The sequence below is a fragment of the Pelophylax lessonae genome, assembly GCF_965119305.1.
Source record: "Pelophylax lessonae genome assembly, chromosome: 8".
In the NCBI taxonomy this organism is placed as follows: Eukaryota; Metazoa; Chordata; class Amphibia; order Anura; family Ranidae; genus Pelophylax; species Pelophylax lessonae.
In genome coordinates, this window is record NC_138775.1 from 220,094,914 (window position 1) to 220,110,769 (window position 15,856).

Consider the following 15,856-nt stretch of genomic DNA (forward strand, 5'->3'; position numbering starts at 1 on the left):
ACACAGGGGAGAATGACAGGCGGCTTGTTTACATCAGCCGCCTGCCTTTCTCCCGCTGTCACGGATGATTGTGAGTGAGCGGTGGACATCGGGTCCGCCGCTCACACACGCGGGGGGGTCCGTGACTGCGCGGGAGCGCGCCTCCGGCGGAGCCCGCTCGCTCCCCAGAGCCTCACAGGCTAGTGACGTACCGGTACGTCACTTTGCCTGTGAGGGACCACCCCTTGTCTCCGCCCCCTAACCACCTCCATGTCTCTTGTTTCCACCCCCTACCCACCTCCCACTGCCACCCCTTTTAGAGAATACAGAACCATCCAAGGAAAACTAGATAACAGATCCACCCACCAACAAAGCATGTCCCCCTAGCAACAATAGACCCCACCCCAGCCACAATAGACCCCCATCCCAGGCACACTAGATCCCCCCCAGCAATAACAGATCCACCACCAACAAAGCATCTCCCCCCAGCAAGAATAGACCCCACCCCTGCAACAATCTATCCCCTAGCAACAAAATACGCCAGTCCCAGCAACAATATATCCTTCCCAGCAATTTTAGACCCCCAACAACAATAGATTCCTCACATAACATTATACCCCCCACCCTAGCAACAATGCTCCCCCTATTACAAAATAACACCTCAGCAACAATAGATCCACCCCAGCAACAAAGCATCTCCCCCCAGCAACAATAGACACCACCCCGGCAACAATAGAAACCCCATCCCAGGCAACTAGATCTCCCAGCAATAACAGATCCACCAACAAAGCATCTCCCCCTAGCAAAAATAGACCCCACCCCTGCAACAATATATCCCACTAGCAACAAAAAACGCTAGTCCCAGCAACAATATTTCCCCCAGCAATTTTAGACCCCCAACAACAATAGATTCCTCACATAACATTATACACCCCCACCCTAGCAACAATGCTCCCCCTATTACAAAATAACACCTCAGCAACAATAGATCCACCCCAGAAACAATATACCCCCAGCAACAACAGATCTCTCAGCAGCAAGCAACAATAGACCTCTCTCTAAACAGTAGATCCTTGCCAGTTACAATTGACCCCTCAGCAACATAAGAGGTCCCCAAACAACCATAGATCCCTACCAGTTACAATAGATCTCCCAGCAGCCAGCATCATAGACCCTCCAGCACCCCTTGCCATTACATACGTTCAGTGCTGGAAGTGCCGGAACTGCATTCCCCCGCGTTCCCCCTGACAAAAAAGCCCGGTGTAGATGAGAAAGCAAACATAGTACACCGGATAGTGCAGATAAATCACCTTTCAATGAACCAAATGTAGATCAAAATGCACTTATAAAGTAATGACTTGATGAGACCATTTCATCAGGACAAGCAACTTCCAAATGATATAAAAGACGGTTGTACTTCTCAGGAGGTTGGTAGTATTTACAGGGTACCTTCATCCCATATAATAATTTCTAAGGACAGCCTGTGCCATACTAAGGGATGTGAAATGGGGAAGGGAAAAGGGGGGACTGTGGGGCAGAAGGGATTTTGATGGTACCATATAGAAAATATTTAACACTCACATAAAAACAATGATTGTTTTAAAAGAAACATTGTTTTTATGTGAGTGTCAAATATTTTCTATATGGTACCATAAAAATCCCTTCTGCCCCACATCCCCCCTTTGCCCTTCCCCATTTCCCATCCCTTAGTTTCCCCTTGGCACAAGCTGCCTTTTGAAGAAACTTCCAAAGGATATCAGGTCACATTACCAGTGCAGGACTAACGCTGGGTTGGGTATCCAGCATAAGAGGAGACGGAGTAATGATGGTAGTGGTCACTGAATCAGGCGGAACGATGCAGCACAGCCAACTAGAAGTTGGAAACAAGATTCCAGTCTGGGCTAAACATACCTCCACTGACATGTTTTGGGGTCCTGCCCCTTTAACAGAGACTCTGCTGTATAAAAGGACCCTTGTTCTATGTGCAGAAGCAGTGATCTCTTTGCAGAGGACTGAGTCAGACATACAGTGGGGATCGAAAGTTTGGGCACCCCAGGTAAAAATTTGTATTAATGTGGATAAAGAAGCCAAGGAAAGATGGAAAAATCTCCAAAAGGCATCAAATTACAGATGAGACATTCTTATAATATGTCAACAAAAGTTAGATTTTATTTCCATCATTGCCACTTTCAAAATTACAGAAAACAAAAAAATGGTGTCTGCAAAAGTTTGGGCACCCTGCAGAATTTATAGCATGCACAGTGTCATGGATTGTTCTCAATCATCGTCTAGGAAGACCAGGGGATGTCAATCTCAAAGGTTTTAAATGCCCAGACTCATCTGACCTTGCTCCAACAATCAGCACCATGGTATCTTCTAAGCAGTTGTCTAGAAAACTTAACCTGAAAATAGTTGACACTCACAAAGCTGGAGAAGGCTATAAGAAGATAGCAAAGCGTTTTCAGATGTCAATATCCTCTGTTCGGAATGTAATTAAGAAATGGCAGTCATCAGGAACAGTGGAAGTTAAAGCAAGATCTGGAAGACCAAGAAAAATATCAGACAGAACAGCTCGCAGGATTGTGAGAAAAACAATTCAAAACCCACGTTTGACTGCACGATCCCTCCAGAAAGATCTGGCAGACAATGGAGTTGTGGTACGCTATTCCACTATAGAGAGATACTTCTACGTCCTCACCACAAAAATCAGCGTTTGAACTTTGCAAATGAACATATAGACAAGCCTGATGCATTTTGGAAACAAGTTCTGTGGAGCGATGAGTTTAAAATTGAACTTTTTGGCCGGAATGAGCAAAGGTACGTTTGGAGAAGAAGGGGCACAGAATTTAATGAAAAGAACCTCTGTCCAACTGTTCAGAATGGGGGTGGATCAATGGATTAATCATGCTTTGGGGTTGTATTGCAGCAAGTGGCACAGGGAACATCTCATGAGTAGAAGGAAAATGGATTAATTAAAATGTCAGCACATTTTGGATGGTAACTTGATGCCATCTGTGAAAAAGCTGAAGTTAAAGAGAGGATGGATTCTACAAATGGATAATGATCCTAAACACACCTCGAAATCCACAGGGGATTACATCAAGAGGCATACACTGAAGGTTTTGCCATGGCCTTCACAACCTCCTGACCTCAACATAATTGAAAATCTATGGATAGACCTTAAAAGAGCAGTGCGTGACAGACAGCCCAGAAATCTCAAAGAACTGGAAGACTTTTGTAAAGAAGAATGGGCAAAGATACCTCAAACAAGAATTGAAAGACTCTTGGCTGGCTACAAAAAGCGTTTACAAGCTGTGATACTTGCCAAAGGGGGCAGTACAAGATATTAACTCTGCAGGGTGCCTAAACTTTTGCAGACGCCATTTTTTTGTTTTCTGTAATTTTGAAAGTGTAAATGATGGAAATAAAATCTAACTTTTGTTGACATATTATAAGAATGTCTAATCTGTAATTTGATGCCGATTTTTCCATCTTTCCTTGGCTTCTTTATGCACATTAATACAAATTTTTACCTGGGGTGCCCAAACTTTCGATCCCCACTGTATAGCTCTGCAAGCTTCAAAGTTCAATAAGCTCCGGCTCCCCGCTTATTGGAGAGCTCTGACTCCCCAAGGGGGGTTTCATACCTTTGAAGAGAGTAAGCTTCTTCCACACAGAGAGGAAGTCTCTTTTTCCACAACATGCTGGCGGGGGACAGGCTTTTCTACTCAGGCTGTGGCTGCTTTCTAAACAGTAGAAACGGTTTCAGGAAAACCTTGCACGCTTTATGCAGCTGGAATCCTGGAATGTATTTAGGAGATTTAAAGTTGCACTTTACCCATAATAGTTTGATAACAATGAATGTTCTTTAACCACTTCCCGCCCGCAGTATAGTAAAATGACAGCGAGCGGGATGCGCTCTTGTTCTGGGATGACGTCATATGACAGTGTCGCACAACCGCCACTCTGTGTTCCTAGGACATGGCGCAACCCCGAACTAGGTAAAGAGCCGATGACGCGGCTCTTTACCCATGTGATCAGCTGTGTCCAATAACAGCCAATCAACCGGAAAAACAAGGAGGTGCCTTTTATCGGCTCTCCTCGGCTCACACTGACAGTGTGTGAGGGTAGGAGAGCTAATCAGTGACATTTCCTCACAGGGGAGACCTCTACAGATAATCAGAGCACTAATCATAAGTGCCCTGATTGTCTGTGCAGCCCCAACAGTGCTCAGCAGTGATGCCAGTCAGCACCCACCAGTGATGCTATTCAGTGCTGTCTTTCAGTGGCCTTCAGTGCCACCAATCAGTGCCGCCTCATCAGTGTTCATCAGTGCTGCATATCAGTGTCCATTAGTGCCACCTAATCAGTTTTCATCAGTGCCACCTCATCAGTGTCCATCAGTGCCGCCTCATCAGTGTTCATCAGTGCAACTTCATCAGTGTCCATCAGTGCCACCTCATCAGTGTTCATCAGTGCCACTTCATCAGTGTCCATCAGTGCTGCCTCATCAATGAAGTAGAAAAATTGCTTTTTTACAAAAAATTTTCTTCTAACGGAAATTAAGAAAAACTTTTTTTTTTTTTTCAAAATCTTCAGCCTTTTTAAACTTTTTAAGCTAAAAATAAAAAACCCAGTGGTGAATAAATACCAAAAAAAGAAAGATCTTTCTAAAAAAAAATGATAAAAATGTCATATGGGTACAGCGCTGCACGACTGCACTTTGTCATTGAAACTGCGACAGCACTGAAAGCTGATAATTGGCCTGGGCAGGAAGGGGGGTGAAAGTGCCCGGTATTGAAATGGTTAAATAAATTAAAAAGTATATAGTTACAGAAATAATATTATTATTACCATACTTACCATTATTAAATAATAGATCACTGAATATAATATTATAAAATATATTCTTATAGTAAGTATACTTTATATATATATACACAATGTGTGATACTAGTGCAGTAATCCTTGTGAACTGACTTTCACATTTATTTTATTATAAAATAAATATTTAATAGCATATAAATAATATAATGTAAACAGACATCTAAAGCAATGTAAGTGAAGTGTGTTGCGCACAATCGCACATAGGGAATTCCTGATTGGAGGTCATATAGTGGAATAGAACGTGACGATCTCTTTCACAATCGCAGGAGCACTAGCCGCCCAGCCAATCAGCAGGCAGTGGGGAGTGGTCTGAGTGACAGAGCCATAACATAACCGCAATGGAACGCAAATGTAGGCGGGGCGGCTATCTCGCGAGATTTCCCCTTCTCTGCCTCCCGCCCTCCCTGGCGCTTTTCGAACGGCTGTTGCTGTGCCGTCAGCTTCCCATCCTTGCCAGCCAATGGGAAGCAGCGCACCGCCCCGGAAGCGGAAGTAGTCTTGTATCTGGCAGAGAAGGGGATAGAAGAGGGTCTGGGACGCTTGTGGAGCGGGGTATGAGGTCAGTGTTATTACTGTTATGTACTGACAGCTGTTGGGGTACTCAGCACCGGTATTGTGCGCCGGTCTGCCCCGAGGGAAGCTGGGGACGCAGCTGCACTCAGGCCTTTATGAAGGGGGTCTATCCCTACTTTGTGTGTGTACAGTGCCTATAAGGGGACTAGAAATCCCAGCAAGCCTTGCTAGTAAGCGGGTTAGAAGCAAGGAAACAGCCGGGGAACTCCTGGGCTTCATGGAGCAGTTGGTGTTTGTAGCCCGGGTGTAGTGCCGCCCATACGTTCAGCTGTTCTGGAATGTTCAGTGGTCAGTAAAGGCCGTATTCCGGTGTTTGTATTAGTTCCCCCTCAGCAGGTGATCCAAAAACCAGCCCAATATTCACTTCATATCTGGTGCTGTCTCTGCAGTGTGCTTCTTTCACCACAAGATGTCCTCAGTCCTTCCAGTTGTCAGACTGAGGACCTACTATGAGTGCAGGGTGTCTCTGTGGTGCCATCACTGGGCTCATGATTTGATTACAATTATTCTGTCAATGATTCGATTCTGCGATGCCCATGGTTTTCACCTAAAAATTTGATGGGAAATCTCCGATAAGCCAGTCATCTCCTGTTCTTGTGACCACAGATGGGCATTTTCTGTTTCTTTTTATAAATAGTCACCAGAATGAATATGGGTGTAGCACTGCCCCCTAGGGAGCTGCTGAGATTTGATTCCCCTGGGTTACCCATAGCAACACTGAGTCTGTAAAACGTATCACTTGGCTCAGACAATGAACAGTCCAGGGGATTTGGTTTTATGTGTTTTATTTGGAACTTAGATGGGAGAAGGGATGAGTGGGATACTCCAACTTGAACTATGCACAATTTCTGAGGACAACTGACTGTTGTGTGTGCGGCAAGGCCGCGGATTCACCTTGTCACTGAAGTGAAGTAGAAGATATGCTCCTGAATGAATTCCTCTTCAAGGTCCTGACTTGGCACCCCCTTTCTCACTTCCTGTGCATGCTAGCCCCTGTCCACTGGAGTGGTCCCCTTCCTGGGCAGACCCCCTGGCAAGCCTCCCGGTACTCACAGACACTGTTTTTCCCTGGGTTGCTCTGCCTTCAGCTCCACTTGTCAGTATCCTGGACCACCTGGCTCATCATCACCTGCTTGGTCCTCTAGGCTGCCTGTGACCACCTTCCTTGCTGACAAAAGGAGAGACGGACGTCCCACTCCTCCCGGGACCTGGCTTCCCACCCAATGACCGCCTGTCACATGTGCCCGTGACTTTTATAACATATCCCAGGATGCACCAGTGTTGTGCCAATCCACTGGGATAGTCATAAAAACCTGTGTTACTGGCTGGGTTTCCTCCACTGCCCAACAGGCTCTCCAATTGGATACAGTGGGGACACTACCTCAGCCCAGATGAATCCCACATGCAACAGGCAAAACTAACAATCAGGTTCCCCTGATAAGCAGGCAGAGCAAACAATGCTTTTACTGAGCACCTAGCTAGGAGGGTGCTACATGGGGAAGGGACACAAACGGCAATAAAATATTTGAGTGTTATAGTCCTTTCTCACACTATTAATACAAAAATACTTTGATAACACATACGCTTTAAAGTCAAATTGAAGGCAAACTTTATCAAGGGTTATAACCCCTGTGGGGTTTTTGTTTGCCATCGTGTGTCCCAGTAGAGAGATTTCCGTTTGCTTCCTGTCACCCAGCCAAAACAGCAAGTTAGAGAGTAAGTAAATTGGCAGGTTTTTTTTTTTCTTTATGACCTTCAAATTAAAGCCAAAATGTGCTAGTATGCAATGCATGCTAGCACATTATGTAAAACTTACATGCTAACGAAGCCCTCGATCAATGCCTTGTCCCCGCTGCAGGTCGCATTCATCTTCCTTTCAGGTCCACAGACTCTGGCTGTGTGATTGGCCAGAGCTGCATGATGTCACTCCCGCGCATTCACAGGGGAGCTGCTGTTTAGGAAGCACAGGAATCTTAAGGAAGGGCATGGGGAGCCATTCCTTCAGAGGGCATGCGCTGATGACATCATCGGCTACATATAATGTAAATATCTCCTAAACTGTCCCCATTTTGGAGATATTCACAGTACCTATAGGTAAGCCTATAAAAAGGCTTACCTATAGGTACAAGTAATGGATCAGAATTCCTTTTCTCTTTAACCACTTGCCGACTGCCGCACGACTATTTACGTCGGCAGTCAGCTCCTCACAGGCAAAGCGACGTAGGGCTATGTCGCTAGCCTGTAAAGGTTTTGGGAGTGAGCGCCGCCGGATGTGCGCTCCCGCTCGGTCACGGACCACCCCCCTCGCGCGTGTGCCCGGGGGACCCAATCTCCGCCGAGCACTCGCGATCGTCCGTGACAGCGGGAGAAAGGCAGGCGGCTAGTGTAAACAAAGCCGCCTGTCATTCTCCCCTGTGTAAGAATGGTGATCAAACGGTTCTACTATGTAGGACCGTTGATCACTGTTCTTACACATCAAGCCACAGCCAATCACAGTTAGAAACACGCCCCTAGGGACACACTTTACCCCTCCCTCTCCAATATAGTTAACTCCTTCACTGCCAGTGTCATTTTTACAGTAACAGTGCATATGTATAGCACTGATTACTGCAGTAATGTCACTGGTAACTCCAAAAGTGTAAAAAATGTCAGTCAAGGGTCCGATCTGTCCGCCCCAATGTCGCAGTCCCGCAAAAAAAATTGCAGATCGCCGCCATTACGCGTTAAAAAAAAAACAACAAAAATTACAAAAATCTTTCCCTTTGTTAGTAAACGCGATAACTTTTGCACAAACCAATCAAAATACGCTTTTGGCAATTTTTTTTTTTTTTTACCAAACATATGGTAAAAAAAATAATTGGCCTAAAATCTTAAAAAATTTTGATTTTTACATTTTTTTGGGGAATTTCGTATAAAAAAAAAAAATGGGAAAAATATTGATATTTTTGCAAAATTGACTCTTTTTTTTGTTGATCGCATGATCAAAAAATCGCACAGGTGATCAAATACCACCAAAAGAAAGCTCTATTTGTGGGAAAAAAAGGACGCCAAATTTGTTTAGGTACAGCGTCGCACGACCGCGCAATTGTCCGTTTAAAGTCACGCAGTGCTGAATCGCAAAATAGGCCCTGGTCAGGAAGGGGGTAAAATCTTCCGGGGCTTAATTGGTTAAGTTTCAGCCCCAGTCAGGAACTGCGGTACAAATGCTATAGCTTCTGATTTTTGTTATTAAGACACTTACCTGTTCAGGGATCCAGCAACATTGACACCCCGCTGATTTTTCAGTCAGCTCTCGGGTGCTGCCGCCGCCATTCTTTGTAAGGGAAACTGGCAGTGAAGCCCTGACAGTTTTTTTTTTTTTTTTTTTTTTTTCCTTCCTTTTCTCGTTTTTGTTTGGGAGATTTTTCATTTACTTTGCCAGAGACCCCACAGACCTAGGAGGAAATCCTCACTAATGCCCCGTACACACGTGCAGATTGTCGGCCGAAAAGATTCGGCCGACGACTGATCGGCCGATTTTCGGCTTGTTAGTATGATGCTTCCGACAGCCGACAGCGCACTTTCGGCCAAAAAGAATCTGTCGTGCAAGCATTAAAATTTTTGTATGCCGACACCAGAGCGGCCGATTGTTCGCCAGTCAATACAGAATTCGGCCGACAGACAGCAGATTTGCAAGACTGGGCATGCTCAGAAAAGAAAAAACATAGGGAAAGTTAACCATCACGTGACATCACTTCTGCAGTCGGCGGACAAAATTCTTGTGCAGTCTTTTGCACTTTTCAAGCGACAGGACAGCCCCGGGACAAAAGACGGCCGATCGTTCGGCCGACGATCTGCACGTGTGTACGGGGCATTAGCCATTTGTCAGATGAATAGGTTTCCCCATTAGAAGATCTCCCCTAGCCCTTCCATCCAGGGACAGCTTTAAGGTTTTGGATTTCTTTGTATATTGTGGTTAAAAAAAAAAAAAAAATGGCTATTTGTCCAGTAAAATGAATGTACATAAATTCTTTATGAACTAATCAGTTCTTTTAAGAAAGGGGGAAAAATTGATTGCTCCTAGGCTATTTTCTCTTCTGGTCAAGTGTATTTGAAATATTATTGGCAGTAGTAAGGATAAGTTCATTCGTAAAATACTGCATTATGGTCACTAGGTGGCGCTGAGGATCACATAAAATACAATTTAGTAATAGGAGATACAATGTAGCTATTCCATTAAACGCTGGAGGGAATTGGAAACTGTAACTATTGCTACTACGGGATCACTGTTTTATCTCTGATAATTCCTTCCAGTGTTCTCTAGAAATGTTACGTTATATTGCTAACTAATCTTTATTGTTTGGGAATATATATATATATATATATATATATATATATATATATATATAAAATATATTCATTTATTATTATTATTTTTTTTTTGTTTCTTGGTGTTCAATTTTAAATTGCTTGCTTGAATCTGGGACGTTGAAAAATGATAGAAGCCTTCCAATATTGCCAAGTCTATGGCAATCACAAGGGTCAATCCCTCCAACCTGTCTGCTGAGAGTTCTTCCATTTTAGTACATCTGCTTTAAATGTATCACTCATAATCTCCATTTTATTTTTCATGTTAAAGCGGAGTTCCAGCCTAAAAATAAACTTTGCAGCATCAGTTAGAGTACAAAAACCTGAAAAAGAATTGGATAATGAAATTTTTTTTTTTTTGTTTCACTTACCTTGTTTTTAATGAAAATAAACTTACCTTCCTTCCTCTTCCTCCTTCTGCGGACACGGCCCCCGACATCACTTCCTCCTTTGCATTGCGTCCTGGGAGATGAGCGTCATCAATCCCAGGATGCAATGGGAATGGCCAGCCGCTACTCTGAGTGCCAATTGCAATCTACAGCGCATGCGCGAGATTGCGAGCGGCATTCTGGGTAGCCCAGAACCAAGAAGAGGAACACAGCGGGGGACACCATGGCTTCAGATGCCTACACCGGAGATGGCCGTGCTCTGCAATCAATTTTAAAGATAATTATTTATCTTTATTCAGTAAATGTAATGTGGGGTTAGTGTTAGGGTAATTGGGGGTAGTTTAGGATTAGGGGGGTATTTTTAGCTCAAAAAAGTGTGTGGCCGGGACTCCGCTTTAAGATGTGTATATCTCAAGTTCTAATTACAGGTTGTAGAGATATATACATATATTATTATTACTACTAGATATTTGAGAAGCTTCACGTACCTCCTTTAAAAAAAAAAAAAAAAAAAAAAGCCCCCCTTTACCTTTTTTCATTTGGTAATTTTCACATACTCCTACACCCTTCAAATCCAGCGTTGCTCTGCAGTAACCTGCAATTTCACCACTACCTACTTGGTCCTGCTTAGCCATCTTCCTCAGTTATGGCATCTGGGAGTTGACTGCCTTGGGTCCCTAAAGGCTGCCCCCTGAAGATGTACATGGGCTGCAGTATGTCATCAGGAATCGGGATGTCTGCTATAAGAAACAGGAAGCAACAACTGATCCCCTGATGATGCTTCATAGATAAGGCCAACTGGAATGCATGATGTGACTATCATAGGAGGCATGTCAATTTCTGGAAGTGTGGGGAAATTAAAAAAATAAATAAAATAAAATAGTAATTGAATGTCTTATTGTGTGAAAGGAAGAGAGGGGAGGGGGCTATAGGAGTACTATTTTTTTTTTTTTTTTTTTTTTTTTTTTTATATTACTAGTACCACTTTAAGCATTTTTAGGCAATGTTAAATTTGTAGGGGCTGATCTGCTGCTAGCCTTAATGTGGTATTAACCCCCTCCTATCCTTTACAACACCAGCTATTTGATGGTTTGACAGTTTGGTTGAGGACTCAAGCAAATGTGACAGTTAGCAATTCCAAGAATGTAATTGTTTTGTGAAACCGTTAAATTGATGGGTTTAGTTCTATTTACTGCTGTCCAGAGGCTCTGGACTTCAGCAAAATGGCAGCCTCCAGCAAAAACAACTTTTGGTAGCATAGTTCTGAATGTGGAATGTACAGTATCTCACAAAAGTAAGTAAATCCCTTACATTTTTGTAAATATTTTATTATATCTTTTCATGTGACAATACTGAAGAAATTACACTTTGCTACAATGTAAAGTAGTGAGTGTACAGCTTGTATAACAGTGTAAATTTGCTGTCCCCTCAAAATAACTCAACACACAGCCATTAATGTCTAAACCGCTGGCAACAAAAGTGAGTACACCCCTAAGTGAAAATGTCTAAACTGGGCCCAAAAGTGTCAATATTTTGATACAAGATGACTGCATTCTTTTATTTTAGGGTAGTTGTGACTGAAAATACAAAAAAATAGAAACTCGTCCTAGGAGAACAAGCAGGCTGTCATTGCTTAGCTCTTCTAATTGAACAGCGCTTGTTGTCTGGCTGCTGTGCGGTTCTCTAAGATCTCTTGATTCTTTAAGTCACTGACCCAGTACTAGCCGAGATAAGGACTTCTCACTGTCCTGGCCTGCAGTCTGTATGCTTGTTCTTGATCAGTGAAATGTTTTTCTTGGCATGATCACTTTAAAGACCATCATACATAGTCTATATGCATTGTGCTTTTTGTGTGTGTGTGTGTGTGTGTGTGTGTGTGTGTTTTTTTTTTTCCATTAAGATATTCCTTCTTGTGGAAGAATAAAGTTGCTCCAGTATTCAGAGTAGATAGCCATTGCTAGCAAAGTCCTTTATTAGGAGAGACATGGACTGCAGAGAGAGAGAATTCTCCCCCTGTACAAATCATTAGTAAGACCTCATCTGGAATATGCAGTTCAGTTTTCGACACCAGTTCTCAAAAAGGATATCAGGGAGCTGGAAAAAGTGCAGAGAAGGGCAACCAAACTGATAAGAGGCATGGGGGAGCTCAGCTATGAGGAAAGATTAGAGGAACTGAGTTTCTCTTTTGAGAAGAGGAGATTAAGGGGGGGGGGGCGGGGGATATAATCAACATGTTTAAATACATAAGGGGTCTATATAGTAAAGTTGGTGTTGAGTTATTCAATTTAAAGTCATCACAGAGGACAAGAGGGCACTCTTTATGTCTCGAGGAAAAGCAGTTTCTAGTTGATCCAGGGAATATCTGATTTCCTCTCGAGGGATTAGCAAGGATTTTTTTCCCTTGCTGTAGTAAATTGGATCATGCTTTGCTGGGGTTTTTCGTCTTCCTCTGGATTAACTGCGTGTATAGGATTGTCTATTTGTATAGTTTTTTGTTTTTTTTTCTCTTTTTATTGGTTGAACTAGATGGACTTGTGTCTTTTTTTTTTTTGGTGCGCGATACCAGGTGATCCTGCCAGTCCCCCTTTGACTCCTCTTTCAAACTGACCACATCAAGCCAGGAAGAAAATGCACGCTGCCGAGTGTGCCTGTATCTTTTGCTTTGGCCAGATGGAGGAAGAGGGAGTGCTCACAGGGTAGTTTATACGCCCTGGCATCACAGACGTGGATTTCTGGGGAGACGGACAACCGCACAGCCCAGGACATGCGCAAAGGTCCCCCCATCATAGGGGCATACAGGTCTCGGTTTTTGGGTAGATGTTTCCCTATACCGGGCCTGTACCTGGCCGGAACATGTCCCACCCTGGGTGTCTGTACGGGGATCCATGATGACATGGGTGGCCCCCATACATGGGCACTTGGCCTCCGTGTCAGACTCCAGAACTGAAGAGTTCTGAGAAAAAGTGGTAAAACCTGCAAAAGTAAAATTAAATAAAATTAAAAAAAAAGCAAATTCAATAAAAATAAATTACACTAAAAAAAAAAAAAATTTAGCCTGAATAACTGAAATTGGTTAGGGACAAAAGCTAGAACTTTGCCTGCCTGACAAATACAGCTCCAAGGAATCAAATATTGTACATGCCAATAAATCCTATGCTCCATGTTGCCACTCTAAAGTGTTTACCAAACAGATTAAATCAAGAACAGCTCACACTGCGTTCATTATGCAATTGCTTAAATTTGCACTTACAAATGTATACCATGTATTCCTTATGCAAAAATGCACAATAGCGTAATAATAGGGATAGTGCTCCAAGAGAAGATGGAAAGAATACGCCAGATTAAAGATGGAAGGTCATGATGGAAAGGAAAGGGACTTTCTAGAAGCTGGGGGCATGGAGTAGGCTACAGATTCAAAAGGGAATTCCCTTCTGTGAGTCAGTAAACCTTCCTGCTTCCCAAACAGACAAAACCCTGTTATAATGAACAGGAACCTCAGGAGGGTTGTGTAGTTATGTTACTTAAAAATCGGGTAAATAATCTTTGTTAATAAAAAAGTAAATTTTATTTTTAAGCCTATGAATGTGGTAAATTCATTTTACCACACTTCATCTTTTGCCCTAACTACTGCAACTCCCGCTTCATTGGATTACCATTGCATAGTCTATCTCCCCATCATGCTGCTGCCAGGCTCATCCACCTCGCCAACTGCTGTCTGCCACCTCTCTCTCTGCCAATCCCTCCACTGGCTTCTACTCACCCAACAAATTTACATTCAAAATACTAACAACTTACAAAGCCATCCACAACTCTGCCCCCAGCTACATCACTAACTTTGTCTCAAAATACCAACCTAATCGTTCTCTTCTTTCCTCCCAAGACCTCCTGCTCTCTAGCTCCTTGTCACCCCCCTCTCATGTTCACAACCAGGACTTTTCCTAAGCCTCTCTCATCCTATGGAACTCCCTACTCCAATATGTCCAACTATCTCCTACTCTGTCCCCTTTTAGATGATCCCTGAAAACCCTTCTCTTCATAGAAGCCTATTCTGCATCCACCTAACAATTGTACTTTTATTTTCTCCATCAGCTAATCCCCCACATTTATTACCTTTTTGTATCTCTTGACCGCCCCTTCTAGATCGTAAGCTCTAACGGCAGAGCCCTCTGATTCCTCCTGTATTGAATTGTATTGTAACTGAAAACTGTACTGTCTGCCCCCGTATTGTAAAGCTCTGCGCAAACTGTTGGCACTATATAAATCCTGTTTATAATAATCATGTGTACTGTATGAAGAAATACATCTCCTGTTCATCAATTATCACTGTGCAGCATTCATTATAAATGCAATAACCTTTTTATGCAGAATTACTGCATAAATTAACTATAAAATGTTTGTTATGTAACTGGCAGAGGGAGGACTAGAACCTCTTTTTGCTGTCTTTGTCCCATTGGGGAGATTTCCCTTCCTGTCACATAGCCAAAACAGAAAGTGAAAGAAAATTCATCCAAAGTGACAGTGTCTCCATTGGAAGATTTCCCCTCTATCCCTGTTCTGGTGACGACCCAAATTTTGCATTTTCTTTCGCTTTCATGCTTGGTGGTAAAGATAAACAGGACAAATAGAGATCGTAAATCTCCCTAAGAGGGGCACACCCAACATTAAAAGCCTGACAACTTTTCTAATTCCTCTGTTAACTTTAGTAAAACTATAAGAAGGAAAAAAAGAATGGTTATAGTGTTAGCCTTATGCCTCGTACACACGTGACGATTATCGGCCCACCGATCGGCCGTCTTTTGTCCAGTGTTGTTGTGTTGGTTGAAATGTGCTCTAGACTGCACACAAATTTTCTCGGCCAACAACAACTAACTTCAGAAGTGATGTCATGTGTTGGTTTACTTTCCGCGTGTTTTTTCTTCTCTGAGCATGCCCAGTCTTGCTCATCAGATTTTTGTCTGCCGAAATCTGTACTGACTGTCGGAAAATCGGCCGTTCTGTTGACGGCCAACAAAAATTTTAATAGCCTACACACCAGATTTTATTCGGCCGAAAAGTCAGTCGGTTGTCGAAAGCATCATACTAACAAGCCGAAAATCGGCCGATCGGACGTTGGCCGAAAATTCACAGCCAACTATCGATGCGTGTGTACGAGGCATTGGATTCAACATTCGGCGCTTTTCCACTGCATAGAACCGTACCGGCTCGGCACGCTTTTGTGCTTTTCCACTGCGGTACCGCATGGTATAGGGTCGGAACGGTTCGGTACGGTACGGTATAGGTTTGCTTTTCCACTGCATGGAACCGAACGGTACGGCTCTGAAAAAACAGTACCTACTCGATTGTGGTTCCAACAGGTACCAAACTGGTACCATATCCCACAATCCTTTGCATGCAGTCACTACTAGCCACTGATTGGTCAGAGAATCACACCCACCCCGTTGTTATCCCACCCACTTAACTTTAGTACTACTTTAGTGGAAAAGCAAACCTATACCGTACCGAACCGTTCCAACACCGTACCATGCGGTACCGCAGTGGAAAAGCAAACCGGGCCAAGCAGGGCCGAGTAGAGCCGAGCCGGTACTTGCAGTGGAAAAGTGCCAATTGACTTCTTCATAGCACCTGGAGATGACCTCTTAAGAGGGCTCAGAATAAAACTTTTTTTTTTTTTTTTAGACCAT

General features: G+C 43.3%; 1 protein-coding gene across 1 annotated transcript in view; it reads left to right on the forward strand.

Annotated features, from left to right (window-relative positions):
- Positions 1 to 5,303: 5,303 nt before the first annotated feature.
- Positions 5,304 to 15,856, forward strand: part of CEP350 (centrosomal protein 350) — a 124,440-nt gene continuing 113,887 nt past the window's right edge. Inside the window, exon 1 of the mRNA XM_082266484.1 lies at positions 5,304 to 5,425. The gene's annotated coding sequence lies outside the window, so the exon portion shown is untranslated. The remainder of the gene's footprint in view (positions 5,426 to 15,856) is intronic.